The sequence below is a fragment of the Coregonus clupeaformis genome, unplaced genomic scaffold (genome assembly GCF_020615455.1).
Source record: "Coregonus clupeaformis isolate EN_2021a unplaced genomic scaffold, ASM2061545v1 scaf0906, whole genome shotgun sequence".
NCBI classification, from domain to species: Eukaryota; Metazoa; Chordata; class Actinopteri; order Salmoniformes; family Salmonidae; genus Coregonus; species Coregonus clupeaformis.
In genome coordinates, this window is record NW_025534360.1 from 89,281 (window position 1) to 116,770 (window position 27,490).

General features: G+C 41.6%; 1 protein-coding gene across 1 annotated transcript in view; it reads right to left on the reverse strand.

The window, feature by feature from the left end:
- Positions 1-27,490, reverse strand: part of LOC121579390 — a 114,649-nt gene that overhangs the window by 24,241 nt on the left and 62,918 nt on the right. The window lies entirely within an intron of this gene.

Genomic DNA, 27,490 nt, shown 5'->3' on the forward strand with positions numbered 1-27,490 from the left:
ACACACACACACACACCTTAACAGCGGTGACTACACTACATTTACAACTTGCGGTAACTCTCTGTGGTTCTAAATCAATCGTTGTTTAGTGGTCGGAAACATTAACTGGCTTGACCATGATGTAGGTCATGTAACTTTCTGTTACATAGAATATGCTTTGTGGACTTAACCGGACAGAAGTTGCTCTCTGGTTTTGTGATAAAACAAAGGTGTGGTTGAATTTATTCTCCCACTGTGTCTTCTTATTGTCTCGACCTTTAGGCCTAAAGCCTATATCAGGGTCACAAGGCATATGAATTAACAGGTTATAGAGCAAAAACATTATTACAACACATAGATTGTATTGTATTTTTCTGTCTTCCCCAGTGATTTTACGCACGCACCTCTACTGGTGTGACCTCATAATAGGCGTGGATGCAATTTGGACCCCCAAGCTTTAGGCTTCTGTAGGACTGAACCTGCCGAGTTGATGTATGAGCTTCGGAATGTTTTAATTATAGGCTATGCCCAGGCTTTTCTCCGTTTATTTTACAAGTTGTATCATGTTCAATATCAGCCACTATCGAGAACCACGGTCAGTAAAACCCACATACATTTATAACTGTCACGTTAGTGTTCGTTTTCTTCAATTTGTAGCTTACATTTTGCATCATTCCTTTCTGTTTCCCTTTCTTTCCTCTGTCACGTCAGTTGTTCCTGAGGGTCGTTAGCATTAGGCTAACGTTGTGCAAGAATTTAGGACATGTAGCCTGTTTGAATCATTATGGAACTCAGACCACACGTAGCAGGTTAAACCTGTAGCCTGGTTCACGGTTCACGACGACTGAACCGGTTTCATACAGTTCCATGATTAGTGAGAATTAGGGTAAATGTATAGGACCCCCTATTCAACCCCTATTGTACACTTTTTTTCCACCTTCCAATATTTCATGGATTGAACTTGAATATGACAACTTTCAGGATGAATCAAACCACTGTATTTTTTATTAATCAATATATTTAGTGTGTAAAGTTTCTCCAAACCAGTTTTTCTTGTATGATTCATACATACTTTCCAAACCCTAAAATGTGTCTAAATAATCTACAAAATCGGGAGTATTTTTAAATCTACCAAGCAAGTGGGAGTGTTTTCAGCGGTTGAAATACATTTATTCATCCCACGCAAGCGAACCACGCCTGCAAAACCCATTATGCAACTTAATAAGGTAAAGTGTGAATAGAAACTATGAGCAGTGCGTAGGAAAGGCGTAATTTCATAAGTTGGAATAGTGCCCTTAGTGAATACACCCATGCACTGCTTGACTTCACATGAGGTGCCAACAGTTTATCTCGTCCGTTCCACCCGGGCTTGTATTCAGGTGTGCCGACAACGATGCGGAACATTACGCAACAGTGCGCTGGCCAAGTTATATGAAGCGTCCAGCACTGAGCAAAACGGACCACAGCCTTTCTGATCGGTGTCGCCAGAAAGCATTTTCAACTTGAACTTTGATTTATCCCAACATTTAAATAGTTTCTATGCTATTGTTGCGCGTCATTTTTACTTGACTGACTTGTCGAAACAGACTATTTTCTTTAGTGACAGCTTTACATAATTCCGATGCACCTCTTTCTAACGCAGTTTCGACATGTGGATAATAATCACGATAATGTGATGTCAATCGCCTTTACCAATAATACCCTACCTCATAGCCCTGTAGCCTATAACATCACATCACATTGGATCATATTGATTAGGCTAAGCAATATGAATCAACACCAATGTACAGTAAAATTATCATTCTTGAAAGTTGAAATCAGTATTGTATTAACTTTACATTTCTGTAGATGTCTTACCCCTAAATCATCTGTCTCTCTATGATAGCCTAACTTCTCCAGAACACTTTTCTACATTAAATTGTAAAAGAAAGCTACAAACCTCAGATGTTTTTGTCTTCTACCCATAACGCCCATTTCTTCCTCTACTTCCTTATACATGGACTTCCTGTGTTGGGACATTTACAACACCTCACCTTAAGAGGTGACGTCACTACATTTACAACACCTCACCTTAACAGAGGTGACTACACTACATTTACAACACCTCACCTTAACAGACTGACTACACTACATTTCCAACACCTCACCTTAACAGACTGACTACACTACATTTACAACACCTCACCTTAACAGACTGACTACACTACATTTCCAACACCTCACCTTAACAGACTGACTACACTACATTTACAACACCTCATCTTAACAGATGTGACTACACTACATTTACAACACCTCACCTTAACAGACTGACTACACTACATTTACAACACCTCACCTTAACAGACTGACTACACTACATTTACAACACCTCACCTTAACAGACTGACTACACTACATTTACAACACCTCACCTTAACAGACTGACTACACTACATTTACAACACCTCACCTTAACAGACTGACTACACTACATTTACAACACCTCACCTTAACAGACTGACTACACTACATTTACAACACCTCAACTTAACAGACTGACTACACTACATTTACAACACCTCACCTTAACAGACTGACTACACTACATTTACAACACCTCACCTTAACAGACTCACTACACTACATTTACAACACCTCACCTTAACAGAGGTGACTACACTACATTTACAACACCTCACCTTAACAGACTGACTACACTACATTTACAACACCTCACCTTAACAGAGGTGACTACAGCAAGTTGATGATGACTTTCGACTCCAGTGCGGTCAAAACAACTTGGAACTCGGGTGAAAAAAAAACCTTTCAATGCCCATTGCTGCACGTCACTTTTACTTGGCCGAATTGACTAGACGGACTTTTTTTTTCAAAGAAACTAGTTTACCTGATACACGTCTTTCTCCAGTAATTGAAAGAGCGCAAAGCTAATATCACAATCATGTGCAGTCAATCGCCCATACCCTACCTCATAGCCCTGTAGCCTATAATATAACATTGATTCATATTGACTAGGATAATCAATAGGAATCAGCGACAATGTAAGTAAGCCTAAAATGATCCATATTGAACGTTGAAACCAGTATTTTAATAACTTACCAATTCTGCGGATGTCTTACCCCCTAAATCACCTCTCTCTGCGATGGCCTAACTTTTACAAAACACTTTTCTACATAAAATTGTAAAAGAACGCTACAAACCTCAGAAGCATTTTTCTTCGACTGATAGTGTCCATTTCTTTCTCTATTTCCTTATAAATGTACTTCCTATTTAAACACAGTGGGCGGGTTCACCACGTATAGGTTTATAGTATATATTTATGTAATGTAAAGTCTTCATAAAGTATTCAGCCCATAAATTCATATTTTATCTAGTAAAAGTTGATTTTTATTTCAGGATTTGATTTAGTGATCTATTGTATAGTGAACAAATTCAGGTAGGTCCCTCTCCGTTTTGGTCCGTTTCCTGAAAAGGCGACACCCACTGCTTGAGTTCACTTGAGGTGCGGTACCGGTTATCTCAACCTGTACACTGGCTGGCGGGGTTTTCATCAAGACAAATGGTGTGTGCTAATGTAACAGTTCTGCTTCCGTCCCTCTCCGAGCCTCTACCTGGGCTCGAACCAGGGACCCTCTGCACACAATGACAACAGTCAACCTCGAAGCATCGTTACCTATCGCTCCACAAAAGCCACGGCCCTTGCAGAGCAAAGGGAAACAACTACTTCAAGGTCTCAGAGCGAGTGACGTTACCGATTGAAACTAAATAAAATGTATTTAGTTTAGATTGAGAGCAGCTTTCTGGTTACACAGATCGGAAAGGCAGTAGTTTAAATGTATGGCTAAATAAAATGTATTTAGTTTAGGTTGAGAGCAGCTTTCTGGTTACACAGATCGGAAAGGCAGTAGTTTAAATGTAGGGCTAAATGATGAAAGATGTGATAGGTTAGTAGGGTATTATTGTTATAAGCGATTGACAGCACATTATCATGATTACGCATGATCCCCAAGACGGTCAAAACTTTAATTTCTTTAACTTCCTGAAGGAAGACGTGCATCGGATTTCTTTGTAAAGCTGTCGCTAAAGAAACTAGTCCGTCTGGTCAAGTAAAAGTCACATGCAACTATGGGCATAAAAACTAAACGATACGGGTTACTAAACCATACGGGTTACTAAACCATACGGGTTACTAAACCATACGGGTTACTAAACGATACGGGTTACTAAACCATTCGGGTTACTAAACCATACGGGTTACTAAACGATACGGGTTACTAAACCATTCGGGTTACTAAACGATACGGGTTACTAAACGATACGGGTTACTAAACCATACGGGTTACTAAACCATACGGGTTACTAAACGATACGGGTTGGGAGCTACCTACATTTGTTCAATAGAAACTCTAGCTGTCGTCCAAAAACCTTTTCTGTTGCGAAATGTTTTGGTAAGGTTTGGGAAGCTGTGCACTAATGAGTACAACCAGGCTCAATCAAACGTAGTTGCCAGACAAACCAAATGTTTTTCCATCTTTGGACATTTTCCTGCATAACAAAGCAATGCGTGTCACCTTGTAGGCTACTACTAAACCAGAACAAGAAACAGTGGTGTGTAGCCTGGATTCTCTTAAAGGGTTAGGAAGAAATACCTGTCAATGTCTGGAATGTCTTTTAGTTGTGTTTGGACCCCAGGAGTTATGGAGTCAGCTAATGGGGATCCAACCAGGTAGACTAGCTGTTGTTATGGAGTCAGCTAATGGGGATCCAACCAGGTAGACTAGCTGTTGTTATGGAGTCAGCTAATGGGGATCCAACCAGGGAGACTAGCTGTTGTTATGGAGTCAGCTAATGGGGATCCAACCAGGTAGACTAGCTGTTGTTATGGAGTCAGCTAATGGGGATCCAACCAGGTAGACTAGCTGTTGTTATGGAGTCAGCTAATGGGGATCCAACCAGGTAGACTAACTGTTGTTATGGGAGTCAGCTAATGGGGATCCAACCAGGTAGACTAGCTGTTGTTATGGAGTCAGCTAATGGGGATCCAACCAGGTAGACTAGCTGTTGTTATGGAGTCAGCTAATGGGGATCCAACCAGGTAGACTAGCTGTTGTTATGGAGTCAGTTAATGGGGATCCAACCAGGTAGACTAGCTGTTGTTATGGAGTCAGCTAATGGGGATCCAACCAGGTAGACTAGCTGTTGTTATGGAGTCAGCTAATGGGGATCCAACCAGGTAGACTAGCTGTTGTTATGGAGTCAGCTAATGGGGATCCAACCAGGTAGACTAGCTGTTGTTATGGAGTCAGCTAATGGGGATCCAACCAGGTAGACTAGCTGTTGTTATGGGTTCAATGATTGTCAGTGTAACCGGTGCTAAACGGCTAGCTAGTACCTGGTCAATATAATGGATAATCTGATAGAGCAGCCACTATGGTACCTGGTCAATATAATGGATAATCTGATAGAGCAGCCACTATGGTACCTGGTCAATATAATGGATAATCTGATAGAGCAGCCACTATAGTACCTGGTCAATATAATGGATAATCTGATAGAGCAGCCACTATGGTACCTGGTCAATATAATGGATAATCTGATAGAGCAGCCACTATAGTACCTGGTCAATATAATGGATAATCTGATAGAGCAGCCACTATAGTACCTGGCCAATGTAATGGATAATCTGAGAGCAGCCACTATAATACCTGGTCAATATAATGGATAATCTGATAGAGCAGCCACTATAGTACCTGGTCAATATAATGGATAATCTGAAAGAGCAGCCACTATAGTACCTGGTCAATATAATGGATAATCTGATAGAGCAGCCACTATAGTACCTGGTCAATATAATGGATAATCTGAGAGCAGCCACTATAGTACCTGGTCAATATAATGGATAATCTGATAGAGCAGCCACTATAGTACCTGGCAAATATAATGGATAAACTAATATTAATGTGACAGGTTAGGATAATTAACATGGCAGGTTAGGATAGTTAAATGTGGCAAGTTAGGAGGCAAACTAACACAGCAGGTTAGGAGGAGAACTAACACAGCAGGTTAGGAGAACTAACACAGTAGGTTAGGAGAACTAACACAGCAGGTTAGGAGGAGAACTAACACAGCAGGTTAGGAGAACTAACACAGCAGGTTAGGAGAACTAACACAGCAGGTTAGGAGAACTAACACAGCAGGTTAGGAGGAGAACTAACACAGCAGGTTAGGAGAACTAACACAGCAGGTTAGGAGAACTAACACAGCAGGTTAGGAGAACTAACACAGCAGGTTAGGAGAAGTAACACAGCAGGTTAGGAGGAGAACTAACACAGCAGGTTAGGAGGAGAACTAACACAGCAGGTTAGGAGGAGAACTAACACAGCAGGTTAGGAGGAGAACTAACACAGCAGGTTAGGAGGAGAACTAACACAGCAGGTTAGGAGAACTAACACAGCAGGTTAGGAGAACTAACACAGCAGGTTAGGAGAACTAACACAGGTTAGGAGGAGAACTAACACAGCAGGTTAGGAGAACTATCACAGCAGGTTAGGAGAATTAACACAGGTTAGGAGGATAACTAACACAGCAGGTTAGGAGGATAACTAACACAGCAGGTAAGGAGGAGAACTAACACAGCAGGTTAGGAGAACTAACACAGCAGGTTAGGAGAACTAACACAGCAGGTTAGGAGGAGAACTAACACAGCAGGTTAGGAGGAGAACTAACACAGCAGGTTAGGAGAACTAACACAGGTTAGGAGGAGAACTAACACAGCAGGTTAGGAGAACTAACACAGCAGGTTAGGAGGAGAACTAACACAGCAGGTTAGGAGAACTAACACAGGTTAGGAGGAGAACTAACACAGCAGGTTAGGAGAACTAACACAGCAGGTTAGGAGGAGAACTAACACAGCAGGTTAGGAGGAGAACTAACACAGCAGGTAAAGAGGAGAACTAACACAGCAGGTTATGAGAACTAACACAGCAGGTTAGGAGAACTAACACAGCAGGTTAGGAGGAGAACTATCACAGCAGGTTAGGAGGAGAACTAACACAGCAGGTTAGGATAACTAACACAGCAGGTTAGGAGAACTAACACAGGTTAGGAGAACTAACACAGCAGGTTAGGAGGAGAACTAACACAGCAGGTTAGGAGGATAACTAAGACAGCAGGTTAGGAGGAGAACTAACACAGCAGGTTAGGAGGAGAACTAACACAGCAGGTTAGGAGGAGAACTAACACAGCAGGTTAGGAGGAGAACTAACACAGCAGGTTAGGAGGAGAACTAAGACAGCAGGTTAGGAGGAGAACTAACACAGCAGGTTAGGAGGAGAACTAACACAGCAGGTTAGGAGGAGAACTAACACAGCTGGTTAGGAGAACTAACACAGCAGGTTAGGAGGAGAACTAACACAGCAAGTTAGGAGGTGAACTAACACAGCAGGTTAGGAGAACTATCACAGCAGGTTAGGAGAACTAACACAGCAAGTTAGGAGGAGAACTAACACAGCAGGTTAGGAGGAGAACTAAGACAGCAGGTTAGGAGAACTAACACAGCAGGTTAGGAGGAGAACTAACACAGCAGGTTAGGAGGAGAACTAACACAGCAGGTTAGGAGGAGAACTAACACAGCAGGTTAGGAGGAGAACTAACACAGCAGGTTAGGAGGAGAACTAACACAGCAGGTTAGGAGAACTAACACAGCAGGTTAGAAGAACTAACACAGCAGGTTAGGAGGATAACTAACACAGCAGGTTAGGAGGAGAACTAACACAGCAGGTTAGGAGGAGAACTAACACAGCAGGTTAGGAGGAGAACTAACACAGCAGGTTAGGAGAAGTAACACAGCAGGTTAGGAGGAGAACTAACACAGCAGGTTAGGAGAACTAACACAGCAGGTTAGGAGAACTAACACAGCAGGTTAGGAGGAGAACTAACACAGCAGGTTAGGAGGAGAACTAACACAGCAGGTTAGGAGGAGAACTAACACAGCAGGTTAGGAGGAGAACTAACACAGCAGGTTAGGAGAAGTAACACAGCAGGTTAGGATGAGAACTAACACAGCAGGTTAGGAGAACTAACACAGCAGGTTAGGAGAACTAACACAGCAGGTTAGGAGGAGAACTAACACAGCAGGTTAGGAGGAGAACTAACACAGCAGGTTAGGAGGAGAACTAACACAGCAGGTTAGGAGAAGTAACACAGCAGGTTAGGAGAACTAACACAGCAGGTTAGGAGGAGAACTAACACAGCAGGTTAGGAGAACTAACACAGCAGGTTAGGAGAACTAACACAGCAGGTTAGGAGGAGAACTAACACAGCAGGTTAGGAGAACTAACACAGCAGGTTAGGAGAACTAACACAGCAGGTTAGGAGAACTAACACAGCAGGTTAGGAGAACTAACACAGCAGGTTAGGAGGAGAACTAACACAGCAGGTTAGGAGAACTAACACAGCAGGTTAGGAGAACTAACACAGCAGGTTAGGAGAAGTAACACAGCAGGTTAGGAGGAGAACTAACACAGCAGGTTAGGAGGAGAACTAACACAGCAGGTTAGGAGAACTATCACAGCATGTTAGGAGAACTATCACAGCAGGTTAAGAGAACTAACACAGCAGGTTAGGAGGAGAACTAACACAGCAGGTTAGGAGGAGAACTAACACAGCAGGTTAGGAGGAGAACTAACACAGCAGGTTAGGAGGAGAACTAACACAGCAGGTTAGGAGAACTAACACAGCAGGTTAGGAGGAGAACTAACACAGCAGGTTAGGAGGAGAACTAACACAGCAGGTTAGGGAGGAGAACTAACACAGCAGGTTAGGAGAACTAACACAGCAGGTTAGGAGGAGAACTAACACAGCAGGTTAGGAGAACTAACACAGCAGGTTAGGAGAACTAACACAGCAGGTTAGGAGAACTAACACAGCAGGTTAGGAGGAGAACTAACACAGCAGGTTAGGAGAACTAACACAGCAGGTTAGGAGAACTAACACAGCAGGTTAGGAGAAGTAACACAGCAGGTTAGGAGAAGTAACACAGCAGGTTAGGAGGAGAACTAACACAGCAGGTTAGGGAGGAGAACTAACACAGCAGGTTAGGAGGAGAACTAACACAGCAGGTTAGGAGGAGAACTAACACAGCAGGTTAGGAGGAGAACTAACACAGCAGGTTAGGAGGAGAACTAACACAGCAGGTTAGGAGAACTAACACAGCAGGTTAGGAGGAGAACTAACACAGCAGGTTAGGAGAACTAACACAGCAGATTAGGAGAACTAACACAGCAGGTTAGGAGGAGAACTAACACAGCAGGTTAGGAGAACTAACACAGCAGGTTAGGAGAACTAACACAGCAGGTTAGGAGAAGTAACACAGCAGGTTAGGAGAAGTAACACAGCAGGTTAGGAGACTGAGGTTAAGGTAAGGAAAAGGGTTAGGCTTAGCTAAAATGCTACATTTGTCAACAACTGTTGTCCCCAACGCAACCACTAGACAGAGCTGTAGGCCTACTCCATCTAGCCACAACGGTAGAAATGTAAACAAACCATCGGAGTTGTGCCTGTTGCCATAGAAATAGAGGACTCATCAGGGATATAACCGGTTTAAGCATGGACATTGCGCTTGAGGCCTTCCACCATTTTAAAGTAGTCAACTGGATGGGGATTCCTGTGAGTTGGGAGCAATCAGCCAATGAAGAAGAAGAAAATGTACTACTTTAAAATGGAGATAGCCTGAATGGCTCTGCCCATGCTGTCACAGATGCTATAATGGCACAGATACAAAGATGAGTCCCTTTATCTCTATGGCCTGTTGTTCACACACATATCTGCCCTCTCATTGGCTAGATGGTCCCATCGAAAATGTATGCATAATCTTTAAGATGGAAAATGATTGAAAAATGTATCTATGCCTTCTGATTTCCCTAAAACACAGACTCTTAGCTTTCATTTGATACCCAATTTGATATTCTCCTATGACCTTCACATGTTGGTGCTCATGGGTCCTTTTACATGGAAATTACCTCATGCAGAAAAATGTCCAATGATGGAAAAGATTGTTTGTCTGGCAAGTGATTTGATAGTGCCTGAGCTTGGGTGTACTCATTAGTGAACACCGTACCAAACCGTAGCAAAATGTTTCAACAACAAGACTTTTCTATTGGACTAATTCTGGTAGGTCCCTAGTGGTGGGATGGGCAACTTTGATGGGGGTGGGTGCCACAAAAAAAAACAGAACTCATCATGGGGTGCCGCAGTGTCTCTGCGTCCCCACATCCATAATAGTTTTCATGTTCATTTCCTGCAATTCTACACATTTCGCCATGAGGGCGGAGAGAATATTTCGCAATTTTCTAACTCATTTCCTGCAATTCTACACATTTCGCCATGAGGGCGGAGAGAATATTTCGCAATTTTCTAACTCATTTCATGCAATTCTACACATTTCGCCAAAGGGTGGAGGCAAATGTTTGCCGTTTTTAATATGATAACTGACGATCAATGGTCCCCACCCGCGGTCTGTAATTCAGTAACCTACCAATCTAAAAACAAATGTAGCTGACATGGGCTAATTGAGTGACTGCTGAGGCACAACCACATTTCCAAATTGCACCTCGTGTGTTCTATTATTCTAACGGTCAACAGCAAGTTGAGACCCAGACTGAGTTCCAAAACAACGTCTTTTATTATTGGTCCGCGGGACTACAAAAGGTGGGTCGCGGCCCGCCAGTTGCCCATCCCTGGTTTAGTGAATACACCCATGCAGCGCTTGAGTTCCCTTGACGTGCGATCAGTTTATCTCGCCCGGGGCACCGGGGTTTTGCATTCAGAGAAAAGGTGTGCTGCCGATTCAACCTGTGGTTAACAATGCGCGTACGTGAGCCGGTAAATTATATCGCACCTAACGCCAAACGGATCACCGCCTTTCTGATCCGTCACCAGAAAGCTTTAAACTTAATATTTGATTTAGCCCTACATTTAAATAGTTTCTATGCACATTGTTGCACGTCACTTTTACTTGACGAGACATACTATTTTATTTAGTGGACAGCTTTACATAATTCCGATGCACGTCTTCTTTCAGTAAGTGAAAGTGCGCAGTTTCCACAGTCTTTCACGCGGATAATTATCACGATAATGTGCTGTCAATCGCCAATAACAATAATACCCATAATCATAGCCCTGTAGCCTTTCACATCACATTCGATCTTATTGATTAGGCTGATCACTAACACCAATGTTAATTAGCCAAAATTATCATTCACCGAAGCTGAAATCAATATTGTAATAACTTGGCGGATGTCTTACCCCCCTAAATCATCTCTCTCTTTATGATAGCATAACTTCTCATAATAATAGTATAATAATATAATAATAGTCTACATTAAATTGTACAAGAACGCTACAAACCTCTTAAACATGTTTCCTCGACGACAACGTCCTCTACTTCCTTATACATGTATTTCCTATTTCAAACTAGTGATGGGGTCGTTCGCGAAAGAACGGCTCTTTGTGAACGGATCTTTTTTGGTGAACGTCGGGAATCGAATTGCATCGGTGAAAGAGCCGTTAATTTGTCTCCCTGATTTACATGCAGCCAGGAGGTGCTTTTTGAGCTCAAAACAACGATCACCCGCAGATAAGTTACACAATAATTATCTAAAGAGGGTGAATCCTTACTGCAGAAACAGTAAATAGTGGGGAGACCGCGTCATTCTGCTCCAGGCTTATGTTTGTAGTGCGTTAAAAATAAACTTATATTTTAAGCAGGTGATCTAATAATTTATCCAGGTAAAAATGTATTTGAACGCGCATTTCACTATCTGACGTAATGGTAGTCTACCTTTTGACCTTTATATTGTAGATTTGCAATTAAGCATTTTAAATGAAGAGCCGTTTGGGAGCCAAATGATGGCTCTCTTATGTGAACGGAGTCAAATGAACCGGCTCACCAAAAATACTCATAGGTTTATAGCTTATTATATATTGATATTTAGGTCATGTAAAGTCTCCATACACTTAAGGCAAGTATCCAGCCGATACGTTCATATTCTATCTAGTAAAAGTCGATTTATATTTTGTATTTCATGATTTAATGAAATTAGGGAGTGGTCGAAATGCACGCAATTGTTCACAATGGGGGAGGGTCATGATCTTTCGCTTGGTCTCAATCACATGATCCATGGCCTCTACTGTAGGCCCAAGGCTATAGGAAGAGAATGCTCGGAGAAGAACAGCGCCAAGTTCCATTTCTAAGAAAATGTACTTCCTTTTCCGAGTTTTTGCACTGCTGCTGGGATGGTGTATACAGTGTTACACAGTGCAATGGATAGGTTATCCCAATCATGAGCCCTGTCCTACCCTGCTCTTGCTGATGTAAACCCTGGTGTGCTTCCTAATCAATGGATGTGCTGTGTACCGTGGGACTTCAGGAAGCGAGTCAAAGGCTTCTAACGGAAAAATACATTTAAAAAAAGGTTTAAAAAAAAAATGCAATATCTGTGTGCGCGGACTAGTCTTACTTACTTCCTGTTCAGTTTGAGAGGGAGTACGTGAACATGTGTCACGTGAATTTCTATCTCTAATTCACCCTAAGCTTGAATCATTACCAGAGGTTGTAAGGCTCTGGTTTTAATCACCAATGATTCAAGGTCCACAACTCACAAGTCTTATCTGTATTTTTATTCATGGTGAGAGCTCTGAGGCCAAAACACAAATCGCCTTTCTTTATACTTCTTGACAAACAAAAACACTATGCTCCTCCCACCTTTCTTAAACAGTTCCCGCCTCCCCCCTTGAATGGTTAGTAACGCCCTTCTGTTAGTGGGTTGACACATGATAATTCTAACATTTATACTGTGTTTGGGGTGTAATTCTTTAGTCATTATTCTTAAAATCCAAATTAATCTAACAATCCACCCCTTTGACTAAATATTCCCACATTCAGGATAAATGTATTTTACAAGCATGATTAATCTCAGAGATCACATCAGAACTAATAAACATTTCATCCAATTGCGGTCTTTCAGGGTCCAAATCTTCGTCATCCACCAAGCCTGGAGGATTGTTTTTCACATTCCCCTGGTCAGAGTCCGGAGTCAGTCCATCTCTCATCATTGTTTAGATACTGCATTTCACCAACGCCTGACTCATTAATCCTCGGACACAGGGAACAAGACAACAACCACATAATACAAGAATACCCTTACAAACACTGATCGCTCCTAAGATGGTGGCTGCTAGGGTTTTCCATTTACCAAATATTTCATCAAACCACCCTATCCACAATGTACTAACTTCTGAGTTCAGTTCATCCTTCACTCAGTGCAGTTAATTCTGTAAGAGCTCTGGTGACTGTCCCATCCAGTGTGGTGTTGTTAGGGATGAATATGCAACAATGGCTTATCTTTCTATAGACACCGGCCCTTTCTGCCTGATCTAGAACCAACCTCTACTAAGTTACGAGCGGGATGGCGGATAATCGCTCAGAGATCCCCTTACTGCATCTCTAGTCTGGTCAATAAATCGCTGTTGGTTGTAATAGATATAATTTATCCAATCCATATTTTTGTTTGTCCCCCACCAGAAAAATGTTGTAGTAAAACTCTCCCATATTTGATTTATAGCTTTGTATTCGTCTAGAACACCCCTGGGGATGCCTATACCATCTATCCAAATTGGGCTATTTCATTCCTGACTTATTTATTTTTCTCCTAATTATTCTTCCTGTCACTGGTCTTTGATGACCAATTCTTACAGGTTGGACCAACAATACTGGTACACAAGTACCCACCCATCCCTCTGGTAATGTCTGCCGAATGCTCCCTGTTTAGTGCATGCCCACCACACATCAGTCAGAGGGATGGTTAGGTTCTTAATCTTTTTTCCCTTCCTTCCTTATCTAAATCAGTCACATTAATTATCTCCTTACAGCCATCAAAATCACCCGAGTTACGGGTGCCATTTCTATGTCTGTAACACTGGTATTCGCCAGGAGTTAAAGTGAATCTAGGTGGGCTGGCCGAGTATGTCAATTTTGCCAGCCCAATCCCTGTGCAATTTGGCTCTTTTTGATTGGACCCCAGGTCTAATACACAGGGAAACATTGCCTTTGGCATTGGGGCGGTCAACATTGCTGGTCACCCAATGGAGCATGCATAACAATTTGTCTCCCCCAAGGCCCTAGCGGTGTATTTCATCCACTTTAACCAGAGATTCTCATCAGGGACCCCCTCCACTTCCTCATTGTTCCATTCCTGGAGGAGAAAATCTTTCATAGTGGACGGGTTAGTCAAATTGACTCTGTCATCCCTTGACTGATTTACTCGGTCTATTGTCATTAATGGATTAATGCCAGTACCTGCTCCCTCTATCTTTTGACTCCATCAAATATAATCTTAGACAAGTATCCCGTCCGTATACGTCCGCGCAAGCCCAGTAAGTTCTTTTCATGTCCTCTTTAGCGACCTTTACTATCGTTACTACCATCTCCGTGGGGATGTCGTTATACCTTCTTATCCTCCATCTGGACGTCCAGCCCCCCCCCGTCTCATATCTCCTTCCCCCAGTATGTCTAAATACCTGAGCCCAGGAACAATCCGCTGAGGGGGCTGAACATAAATACAACGGGATCTTATAATCCCATGTTGCTTGCTTATCCGCTCTGATAAGATCCCTAATCATAATTTTGAATCTTACTCCCCACCCTTCTCTGACTCCTATTTTGTAGATCACTCGCCCTTGATGGTCAGTATGTCGGGTCGCTTTCCCTTTATTTCTTAATAATGGTAAGGCCATAGCGTAATTGGTGTGTGGTGGTGGTGGATTTTGACCTACCACGACTATTGCCGAGACTATGATGCAGTTCAGGGTCACCCATATTCCACAAAAAAAACCCTCTCCTGTCTTGAGTCCTTCTGCTCGGTACCACCCCATACTCACACCCTAGGAACACACTACAGTGATGATAGGTCTGGGTAGGAGATCTTCGTTGACAGAGGTGACCCCCGCACCCTGTGGCGCAGTTCCGCTCGTCAACTCTGCGTGTGCTAAGCGGTGCTTGTATGTGGTCCTACCTTCTTGCAGTGGGTAACATGGACCCAGGTTCCTCTCTCTGCTATTCTAATGGCAAAGGCGGTTACCAACATAACCTGATAGGGGCCCTTCCCAACAGGCCTGCTTCCAGTTTTCCTTCTAGTGACTGGATGCTCACCAGTCACCTGGTTAGATAGTGGGTCACCTTCTCCTTTAGTTCACCAGAGGCACAAAACCTCTGACATACGGGTGTGGTTAATAAACTATCTTCACACATGTTCAGATTAATGTAACAATTTCTGACTGCATTCTCTTTTTAGACTATCTAAAAAATGTTTTGTTTTTTTAAGTATTTTGTCCTCTCCTTCGTATATTATCTAATACAATTAGCCTCTTCCCCCCTCTTGACACATAGTTCTGCTTATGTGTCAATTTTTTCCACCTTCCTAAACATTCCCTTAGATTATTTATCAACCAATTGCCATGCCTTTCATTTTTGAAATTCTTTTTTGCTTCTTTATTGCTCCTCCCACTTCCTTTCTCTTTATGGCGGCTAAATTCGACTTTCATTCAGTTCAGAATCAATTAGTAATCCAATCAAACAATCTCTTATCTTGTAAAAACACTTATGTTTAGTTCAACCTCTGTTCTACCCCGGCTCTCCCGGCCTTGACCTGAAGACTGATTGTTGGACATGACAAGTCTATTTTTTAAGTCACTTAAGTCTTCTGTCTAGCAACAAAGAATAAAAATCTCTATGTTCATGATTAACCCAGTTATATCTAATAGCCCACCAAAAAACTTCATCTTTAAATCACTACCAATGTCATATCCCTCGTTACTCTCTACCATTTGGGTAACATCCCTGATATATTTATTAAAAGCTAAGACTGTTTGGGAAGAGAGCAACAACATAACCTGTTCTTCCTCCTCAGAGTTCCAAATGATTTTACCATGGGCTGCCATTGCCTTCCCATAGATAAGATCACTTGATTTACCCGTATGCAGTACATAATGACGACCTTAGCTTTACAGAAGTCTATCCTTACCAAAAAGCTCATCATTCTTCATCTAATTGTTTTCTTATTTTCCTTATCTACCGGACCCTATTGCTAAATCAATGATCTAGGCAATAGTTGTCTTGCCTTAGATTGTACATTCTTCTGATTACTGCAGCTTATTCCATGAATTTAGTTTCAAATATCACCCAATAAACCGTTCCATCCCACAGCATAGTAAACACCACCTATGAACTGTTGAAAATTCCCTAAATTCAACATAACAACCCTTTATAAACATCATGCTGGGTGTGTTTTTATTTTATTCGAAAAACCCAATTGAAAAATAACAATCAAAGATAGTTAGGCTCAACTTAATTTGGTAGCTCCCTCTTATGACCTAAATATGCCTAACCTCATAAAATCCCTCAAAATTCCTCGAGTATACAATGATTATTTAATTGATTACTCTAAATCTGCTACATGTGATCTCATTCAAATGATCCATTATCAATTATTTGATCCACCCCCTAGTAAATCTCTCTCCTCTTCTATCTTAGAGTTTTACCGATCCCAGCTATTTCCCCTAGTGGCCATTAAATACTCTGCTCTCGTCTGTTCCTTTTATTACTCTGTTAGTCTCTGCTTTTCAAGCTCCAGAAACTGTTATCTCTGTCCCTCAGCCTGCTTGTTTTTCAAACCTAAACAGTTTCCTTCTCTCTTTTTCTTTTATTCTCTCAGCTCTATCGCTACTTCCCTCCTACCATTACTGAATCAATGATAATACATTTACATTCTAGTCACCCAGCAGACGCTCCTATCCAGAGCAACCTAGTGAATACATTTGTATTATTATTTTATTTTTTATTTTTTTACTGGCCTCCCCCCGTGGGAATCGAACCCATAACCCTGGCGTTGCAAACCCCATGCTCTATCAACTGAGCTCCATCCTTGCCGGCCATTTTCCCCCCTACCCTGGACGACACTGGGCCAATTGTGCACCGCCCATGAGTCTCCCGGTCGCTGTCGGCTGCGACAGAACCTGGTTCCGAACCAGGATCTCTAGTGGCACAGTTAGCCCTGCGATGCAGTGCCTTAGACCACTGCGCCACTCAGGATAATAATAACTGCAATAACTATCAATAATAATTATAATAACTATTACGAATTATATTGTCCTTTTTCTGATGTTCCAATTGTAGTCTATTCATTTTAGTTTAAAATATAAAGTTATTTATAACAAATCCAGAACCCACCACAGGCTGGCGCTATTTCCCCAGCACAACAGCCAATGCCACTTGCTTCCTAACCAAAATAAATTATCGTTTTAAAATCGTCCAATTATTCTGTATTTTATGCCTTTCATTTTCAGTTCGCTATTCAATATCTTTAACAGTTTTCTCTGATTCGGCCCCAATCAATAAAACAAACGCTTGATATTATTTATCAGCATACACTTAATGACATCCCTACCATTTGAACGATGTCCTGTCTCTCACTCCCCCCCTCCCCTGCTCCTTCCTACATTATGGGGAGGCGCGGGAAAGTACTTATAACATATTTTCATAGCTTTAGTAATATTCTAGATATGTCTATCTAATGCAACTTTTAATACACGTAAAAAACTCTCTCCACCCATTCCTTTTTGAATAAGTGCGTCTTCCTAGTTCCCCCATAACCACGCCTCAAATCTTTTATTTAGCATTTAACCAACCAAATACTAAGTAGTATCAGGTTATCATTCATACCCGCCGTTGAATTTCCTCATACACACATATTTCACCTTCTGCCATTCAAATGCCCAACACGACAGAATAGTTCCATGCAAACCACTATTGGCTCTTCAAGTCGCTCCGGATTAGAGCGTCTGCCAACTGACCAAAAACGCAAATATTCTCTACTTTCCCACTCATAACGTACGTCTACGCTTGAGTGCGAAAGCTCATACACACGCATAATAATATGTCATTTAGCAGACGCTTCCATCCAAAGCGACTTACAGTCATGCGTGCATACATTTTTTAAAATTATTTTTTATTTTTTTATTAGTGGTCCCGGGGATCGAACCCACTACCTTGGCGTTACAAGCGCCGTGCTCTACCAGCTGAGCGACAGAGGACCACTCGTTGGACTTATATAGGTACCTCTCAAATAATCGCTTTGTGGTGTTTTTAGCCAATTCTTAATTGACACCTGACTACCTCCTGTTGTAAAACTTCCCCCTCTTTGTTCTCTTCACTGGCCACTTTACTCTGCCCCCCGTCTTCCCGCCCTTCCAACATTCCGGCTTGGCCGTCATATGGTGGGGGAAGTACGGGGATCACCCCTAATCTTCTTTTACACATGACAACGGTGTCATCTGGGCTTTCTTTCCAAGCTTGCTCTACCAACTCTGGATATAACCTCTCTCCTCTTTGCTGTGGGGGGAGGTCCTGAAACTTCATTTTCTGTATATCCCTTTCTCTCTCCTTCGCGCTTCAAAAGCCATACCCTCGCTGTCTCTAGCCCTCCGCTCGCTGTTTTTTCATCTAATTTTATATGCATCTGCCTACTAACTTTTTTTCTTCGAGATGACCAATAAATTCATACCTCTTCTCCCAAATGGATCCCTAAAACATATTTCTTTCATCTCCCGTTAATTCTCGGACTTGTTTAGAAGATGTCTTTCCCATCGTGGAACAATAAGAAATCCCTCCCCCCTTTTTGTTTTTTTAAATAATTCCCTCCCGAATTATTTTCGTAGGAGCTAATCTCTTAGTGCGCCTCTTGCATTTGTAATTAACCCTTTAAAATTATTTAACCCCTAACCCAGAGTTTCTATTTAAAACTCCGGTTTCAGGAAAAGAGTAAGTTACCCAATTTTTTCCACACGACTTTTTTTTTCCTCCACCCCTGAAATAATGATCACGTCTCCGAGGGATTAAGTCTCACACACATACGACCTTATCATCCGTCAAACTTGTTTGCACAGTTCTAGCAAATGCCCAGTCGCATATATGAACTCCCGACACAGCCCTATCATACGATGATAATTATTTCCCTGTTTATACTGAACATTGCAATTCGTACAATGACAATATTAACTTAGTTTACATTTGTGATTGCAATTCACTACCATGTCATTTCGGACTAGTTTTTTTTTGTAATAGCTATTTACCTCTAGGATCAATTGCGGACCCTCCCTGTCGTAATAATTATTACCTTCTTTGGTAAATAAGTTCAACTCATTTTACCAAAATCCATGAATAAAAATTACTGACCTTTTCCTTGCAGTCTGGATTAAAATGCTTTTTCAAACTTGTTAACGTCTTTATCGTTCATAAAGAGTAATCACCCGGCCTGTTTTTTAACCTTAACGTGGAAGGCCAGGACTGTAACGGATGCTATCACCCGCCCGTGCACGGATTCGGTGTCTTTATAACGATAAAGATGTATTAAGCTCCGCTCGAAGGACCAATCTGTCACGTGAATTTCTATCTCTAATTCACCCTAAGCTTGAATCATTACCAGAGGTTGTAAGGCTCTGGTTTTAATCATCAATGATTCAAGGTCCACAACTCACAAGTCTTATCTGTATTTTTATTCATGGTGAGAGCTCTGAGGCCAAAACACAAATCTCCTTTCTTTATACTTCTTGACAAACAAAAACACTATGCTCCTCCCACCTTTCTTAAACAGTTCCCGCCTCCCCCCTTGAATGGTTAGTAACGCCCTTCTGTTAGTGGGTTGACACATGATAATTCTAACATTTATACTGTGTTTGGGGTGTAATTCTTTAGTCATTATTCTTAAAATCCAAATTAATCTAACAACATGAGAAGGAAGACAGGAGGTAAGCTCGCTACTGCTGTAATTGATATGAATAAAAACAATATGTTTTGTTGCCCCATAATGAAGCTATTTATCAGAGTTATTGACCTCTCTTTACCATGTATATAAATACTACTGGTCTATGTATTAAATCCTGTAATATTCTTCTATATGCAGACTATACGGTTATGCGCCGACTGTTGACCAAGCTATGTTAGAGCTGCAATCTGATTTAGTTACATTACAGGAAGCCCTTGTTGATTTAAAACCCGTACTTATTGCGGGCAAAACTAAATATGTTGTTCTCTTATTCACTGAATAAACTGTCTCCGATGGGCTACATATTCACTCATTGGGTGGCTCTGTTATGGAGCGCGTTCCCGCTTATAAATATCTGGGCATTTGGGTTGATAAAGATCTAACGTTTAAAAAACATACTGATGAGCTAGTTAAAAAGCTAAGATTTTAAAGTGGGCTTCTTTTTTATTAACAGCAGGAAGCAGATTGTGCTGTCAATTTTCCTTCCAGTTCTTGACCGCGGTGACTCCATTTACCAGAATGCAGCAGCCACTACTCTTAAAGATTTGGATGCCGTCTACCATAGCGCCTTTCACTTTATCACAGTTGATAGTTTTAATACACATCGCTGCATCCTGTATCAAAAGGTTGGCTGGTCCTCACTAAAATCCCATAGATCACTTCATTACTCCCTTCTTGTTTACAGAGCTCTTGTCCACAAGCTTCCAACTTACCTCACTTCCCTGTTGAAATATAACAACATGAGATACCAAACCCGTTCGCAAGGTTGGTTAACTCTTGGGGTCCCGCTTGAATCTACACATTTTTTGGTAAATCTGCCTTTAGTTTTAACGCACCACAGTTATGGAATACAAAACTAATCACCAATTCGATGATTCGAATCCATCTGGATTCCCAGGTGCTGATAGGGCAGTTTAAAACTCTGTTGTTAAATGAGTCCCACTGAAGTGTGTAATCACCTGATGTCATGTATTTATAGCTGTCTGGTAGTTTCTCTTTGTCTTTTGTTGTTGTGTTGATGGAATTTTTGTCCTCAAGATACCATTACAAATGAGACACTGGTTTCAGTTGGGCTCCCCTGATTAAATTTAGGTAAATAAAGAAATACACCATAAACCAGTAATTTCCATAACTTACCCATGAAGCGGCAGCCGCGGAGATGGACAGTGCATGGGGGCTGAATGGCTAATTCAAGAAGGCTTCATTTACTTAAACAACCTTCATTTTAATGTCGCTTTAGGCTACTAACAACGAGGGATTTGTGTTGCATATAGAATATCATTGGTTTGTCTCTATGACATTCAGAGGCTGTGCTACAACTTTCTATATTTTTACATTTTTTGTCATTTAGCAGACGCTCTTATTCAGAGCGACTTACAGGAGCAATTAGGGTTAAGTGCCTTGCTCAAGGGCACAGCGACATATTTTTCACCTAGTCGGCTCGGGGATTAGAACCAGCAACCTCTCGGTTACTGGTACAACGCTCTTAACCACTAAGCCACCTGCCGCCCCAGCCGGGAAGACAAAGGAAACAAAATATTGACTTTGCAAATTCATTGATGATCAAATAGTTCAGTTGTAACTGGTTCTATTGCACTTAATTTTTTACAGTTGGAATACAACTTTAGCACTGTTCCAAAACTTAGACTATCCTCTTTCTTAACAACAGCCTGAATAGAAATCAAAACGTCTCCGGTGAACAGCCTGTATAGAAATCAAAACGTCTCCGGTGAACAGCCTGAATAGAAATCAAAACGTCTCCGGTGAACAGCCTGTATAGAAATCAAAACGTCTCCGGTGAACAGCCTGTATAGAAATCAAAACGTCTCCGGTGAACAGCCTGTATAGAAATCAAAACGTCTCCGGTGAACAGCCTGTATAGAAATCAAAACGTCTCCGGTGAACAGCCTGTATAGAAATCAAAACGTCTCCGGTGAACAGCCTGAATAGAAATCAAAACGTCTCCGGTGAACAGCCTGTATAGAAATCAAAACGTCTCCGGTGAACAGCCTGTATAGAAATCAAAACGTCTCCGGTGAACAGCCTGTATAGAAATCAAAACGTCTCCGGTGAACAGCCTGTATAGAAATCAAAAGCGTCTCCGGTGAACAGCCTGTATAGAAATCAAAACGTCTCCGGTGAACAGCCTGTATAGAAATCAAAACGTCTCCGGTGAACAGCCTGTATAGAAATCAAAACGTCTCCGGTGCTGCAGCGTGCGCTCATTCGTTGTCATGCTCTGTTGTGGTATTAAAATAGATTCCTGCTTGTCTCCAGTCATGTAAAATGACAAAGAATTGCATGAAATGCCTTTTTATAAAAGCTATCTTTTCTTCACCCCTACCATTGTCCGTGGTGGTCTGCGAATCCACAACCTTCTGCCTACATTGCCATGTAATGTTTACAAAACAACGAACAGTTTCTAAAACGCCATATCTAAAGGCTCTGGTCTGTCCTAGGAGTGAGGGTAATTTGGGGTATAGGGGAGGGTCACTTTTTTTTTCCCTCATGTTTTACAAATTCACATACACAGATAGACAGACACATAGATACATTCCATTCCTTTTAATTTAATCTATGAAATGTATTTGACAGGGATGCTGCACATCAATCAACATTTCAGTAAAGGTGTCAGATTTAGCCAGCTAGCTAGTTTTCAACTGTAGTCCCTGGGCAGGTAGATACAAAATAAAATCGCCCTAGAACTAACACACCCGATACAAAAACAATCAAGGGCTTGATGATAAAGTTAATTAGTTGAATCTAAGGTGTTAGTTCTAGGACCAAAAACTAAAACATGCACCTCCTGGGGGCCCTGGAGGAGAGCTTTGAAAAAGGCTGAGCCAGAATAACCTCATTCAAATGAAGTCATTATTTGTTAATGAACTAACTGACACGTTGTAGTCCTACATCAGTTGGACAACTTCAGTGTGGACTTTACAGGTCCCTATGGCTGTGTTTACACAGGCTGACCAATTATGGGTTCTTTTCTTTCACTCATTGGCTTTTGACCAATCAGATCAGCTTATTTTGCCAATTAACAGGAAAAATATCAGAATTGGGCTGCCTGTGTAAAACGCAGGTGATCCGCCTTCTCAATGAGACAGTCTGTTATCCTCATCACATGACCATGCTAATTAAAAGGCGCAATATGTAGCTTTGTGGGCGACCAGATCAAATTCACGTCAGTTATAGATCTGTCTTCTGGTTGAAAGCAGGTCTGATAAACGGTAGATCTGGTCTATGTGTGCTACTTCTATGCTTCCCAGCCTTAAAGTGCCAATCAGCAGTTGAAACAATAAGAACACGTTATATCCGCCACTGTTTCTGTTAAAATCTGAGGGATGGGGGCTGGAAAAATGTAACCCCTCTTAAATTCATAGACAGAGCTACGGATGCATGGACTGACCATCCATGATATCAACATTATAGTTTTAACCATGTTGAGGCTATACAGTGTTTGTTTACATGTACTTTGTTTACAAACAAAGTAAAACAAGCTTAGATTCTGGGTTCTGATGGGGTATGACAGTTGAACTGAGCTCATGAGGCATTTATAAGTTAGATTCTGGGTTCTGATGGGGTATGACAGTTGAACTGAGCTCATGAGGCATTTATAAGTTAGATTCTGGGTTCTGATGGGGTATGACAGTTGAACTGAGCTCATGAGGCATTTATAAGTTAGATTCTGGGTTCTGATGGGGTATGACAGTTGAACTGAGCTCATGAGGCATTTATAAATTAGATTCTGGGTTCTGATGGGGTATGACAGTTGAACTGAGCTCATGAGGCATTTATAAATTAGATTCTGGGTTCTGATGGGGTATGACAGTTGAACTGAGCTCATGAGGCATTTATAAGTTAGATTCTGGGTTCTGATGGGGTATGACAGTTGAACTGAGCTCATGAGGCATTTATAAATTAGATTCTGGGTTCTGATGGGGTATGACAGTTGAACTGAGCTCATGAGGCATTTATACAGTGGGGAAAAAAAGTATTTAGTCAGCCACCAATTGTGCAAGTTCTCCCACTTAAAAAGATGAGAGAGGCCTGTAATTTTCATCATAGGTACACGTCAACTATGACAGACAAATTGAGAAAAAAAATTCCAGAAAATCCCATTGCAGGATTTTTAATGAATTTATTTGCAAATTATGGTGGAAAATAAGTATTTGGTCACCTACAAACAAGCAAGATTTCTGGCTCTCACAGACCTGTAACTTCTTCTTTAAGAGGCTCCTCTGTCCTCCACTCGTTACCTGTATTAATGGCACCTGTTTGAACTTGTTATCAGTATAAAAGACACCTGTCCACAACCTCAAACAGTCACACTCCAAACTTCACAATGGCCAAGACCAAAGAGCTGTCAAAGGACACCAAAAACAAAATTGTAGACCTGCACCAGGCTGGGAAGAATGAATCTGCAATAGGTAAGCAGCTTGGTTTGAAGAAATCAACTGTGGGAGCAATTATTAGGAAATGGAAGACATACAAGACCACTGATAATCTCCCTCGATCTGGGGCTCCACGCAAGATCTCACCCCGTGGGGTCAAAATGATCACAAGAACGGTGAGCAAAAATCCCAGAACCACACGGGGGGGACCTAGTGAATGACCTGCAGAGAGCTGGGACCAAAGTAACAAAGCCAACCATCAGTAACACACTACGCCGCCAGGGACTCAAATCCTGCAGTGCGAGACGTGTCCCCCTGCTTAAGCCAGTACATGTCCAGGCCCGTCTGAAGTGCATTTGGATGATCCAGAAGAGGATTGGGAGAATGTCATATGGTCAGATGAAACCAAAATAGAACTTTTTGGTAAAAACTCAACTCGTCATGTTTGGAGGACAAAGAATGCTGAGTTGCATCCAAAGAACACCATACCTACTGTGAAGCATGGGGTTGGAAACATCATGCTTTGGGGCTGTTTTTCTGCAAAGGGACCAGGACGACTGATCCGTGTAAAGGAAAGAATGAATGGGGCCATGTATCGTGAGATTTTGAGTGAAACCCTCCTTCCATCAGCAAGGGCATTGAAGATGAAACGTGGCTGGGTCTTTCAGCATGACAATGATCCCAAACACACCGCCCGGGCAACGAAGGAGTGGCTTCGTAAGAAGCATTTCAAGGTCCTGGAGTGGCCTAGCCAGTCTCCAGATCTCAACCCCATAGAAAATCTTTGGAGGGAGTTGAAAGTCTGTGTTGCCCAGCGACAGCCCCAAAACATCACTGCTCTAGAGGAGATCTGCATGGAGGAATGGGCCAAAATACCAGCAACAGTGTGTGAAAACCTTGTGAATACTTACAGAAAACGTTTGACCTGTGTCATTGCCAACAAAGGGTATATAACAAAGTATTGAGAAACTTTTGTTATTGGCCAAATACTTATTTTCCACCATCATATGCCAATAAATTCATTAAAAATCCTACAATGTGATTTTCTGGATTTTTTTTCCTCATTTTGTCTGTCATAGTTGACGTGTACCTATGATGAAAATTACAGGCCTCTCTCATCTTTTTAAGTGGGAGAACTTGCACAATTGGTGGCTGACTAAATACTTTTTTTCCCCACTGTAAGTTAGATTCTGGGTTCTGATGGGGTATGACAGTTGAACTGAGCTCATGAGGCATTTATAAGTTAGATTCTGGGTTCTGATGGGGTATGACAGTTGAACTGAGCTCATGAGGCATTTATAAGTTAGATTCTGGGTTCTGATGGGGTATGACAGTTGAACTGAGCTCATGAGGCATTTATAAGTTAGATTCTGGGTTCTGATGGGGTATGACAGTTGAACTGAGCTCATGAGGCATTTATAAGTTAGATTCTGGGTTCTGATGGGGTATGACAGTTGAACTGAGCACACGAGGCATTTATAAGTTAGATTCTGGGTTCTGATGGGGTATGACAGTTGAACTGAGCTCATGAGGCATTTATAAGTTAGATTCTGGGTTCTGATGGGGTATGACAGTTGAACTGAGCTCATGAGGCATTTATAAGTTAGATTCTGGGTTCTGATGGGGTATGACAGTTGAACTGAGCACACGAGGCATTTATAAGTTAGATTCTGGGTTCTGATGGGGTATGACAGTTGAACTGAGCTCATGAGGCATTTATAAGTTAGATTCTGGGTTCTGATGGGGTATGACAGTTGAACTGAGCTCATGAGGCATTTATAAGTTAGATTCTTCAAGAATCAATGGGTACATACTGTATCATTAATTTATAAGTCAAAAAATGGATTTAGCAACTGCCGATTACCTCATTAAGTTTCGTTTTGGCATCTTTTTACTTTCTGTTTTGTACACCAGCTTCAAACGGTTATTTCTCAGCTGTTAAGATGGTACCATGTTTTGTCACACAAACTGAAATTAGACAAACTATCAGCATTTTTGCAACCAGGCAAATGTCTCATAAAACTTTCCAGTAATCCAGTCTACTAGTTTCCCCACTGAACCTTTTAACATTTCCAACATCCAAGACACCCAGGTAGATTGACTTCTCAATGAGCTAATCTGGGATTCTCATCATCATTTGGACTGAATCTATCTCCATGAAGGCCAACAGGACACACACACACACACACACACACACACACACATATATATTAAAACACTACAGGATAATAAACACAATATTTAACTTTTACTAAAAATATATTTTCATAGCGACTATGTACATAGTTTGGGTCAATTTCATTTTAATTCCAGTCCAGTCAGAAAGTTAACCAAATTCCAAATCCAAATTGTCTTAATTGAAAAGCATTGAGGAGAATTGGAATTAGAATTTCAGTCTGCTTCCTGAATTGACTGACATTTTAATGGAATTGACCCCAACCCTGACTATGTATTGGTTTACCAACCTTTCTTAATATATTTTTCAATGATGAATTCTCACACACAGGGGCCATTCTGAGGCAGAACCATTCTGTGTCCGTTTTGAGCCACAGCACTTGTCAGTTGCACTGCAGAGACTGGGTTAAGATGTCAACCAACCTGTCTTGGGGTTGATGAACATGGCAGGTGGCATGTTGAGATAGTCAACCTGTCTCTTAAAGTCACCCAGTTCAGCAGTGGTGAGCTCCCTTCACTTACCTGGAACATTAAGTCATTATAGTGAATACATATGACTTCATTTAGTGAATTACATGACTCATTTCTTTATTTTATTCAGTTCAATCCAATTCAATTAAACTGAATCCAATCCATTCAATTCAATTCAACAGAGTCCAATCAATTCAATTCCAATCCATTCAATATGATTCAATTCGGTTGTTACTGGAGATTTCCAGAGAGGTGTAGGTGTGTCCATGGATGGTGGTTGTAGCCTGGGTCAGATAACAGTCTGGACAGGTAGACAGGAAGATGGTGGTGGAAGAGACAACGAACACTGTGAAGACAGACAGACAGACAGACAGACACACAGACAGACAGACAGACAGACAGACGCACACAGAGACAGGTCTAAAGTAGTGCCTTATAAAGGGAATAGGGTTCCATTTGGGACAACATGTTCTACTAACTCCAGCTTAGCATGTGGTCTTCCAGAGTCAGGGGGAGGTTGTTACTACAACATCTGGAACCCTGTCTGAGGAGGAGGAGGAGCAGGAGGAGGAGGAGGAGGAGGAAGAGGAGGAG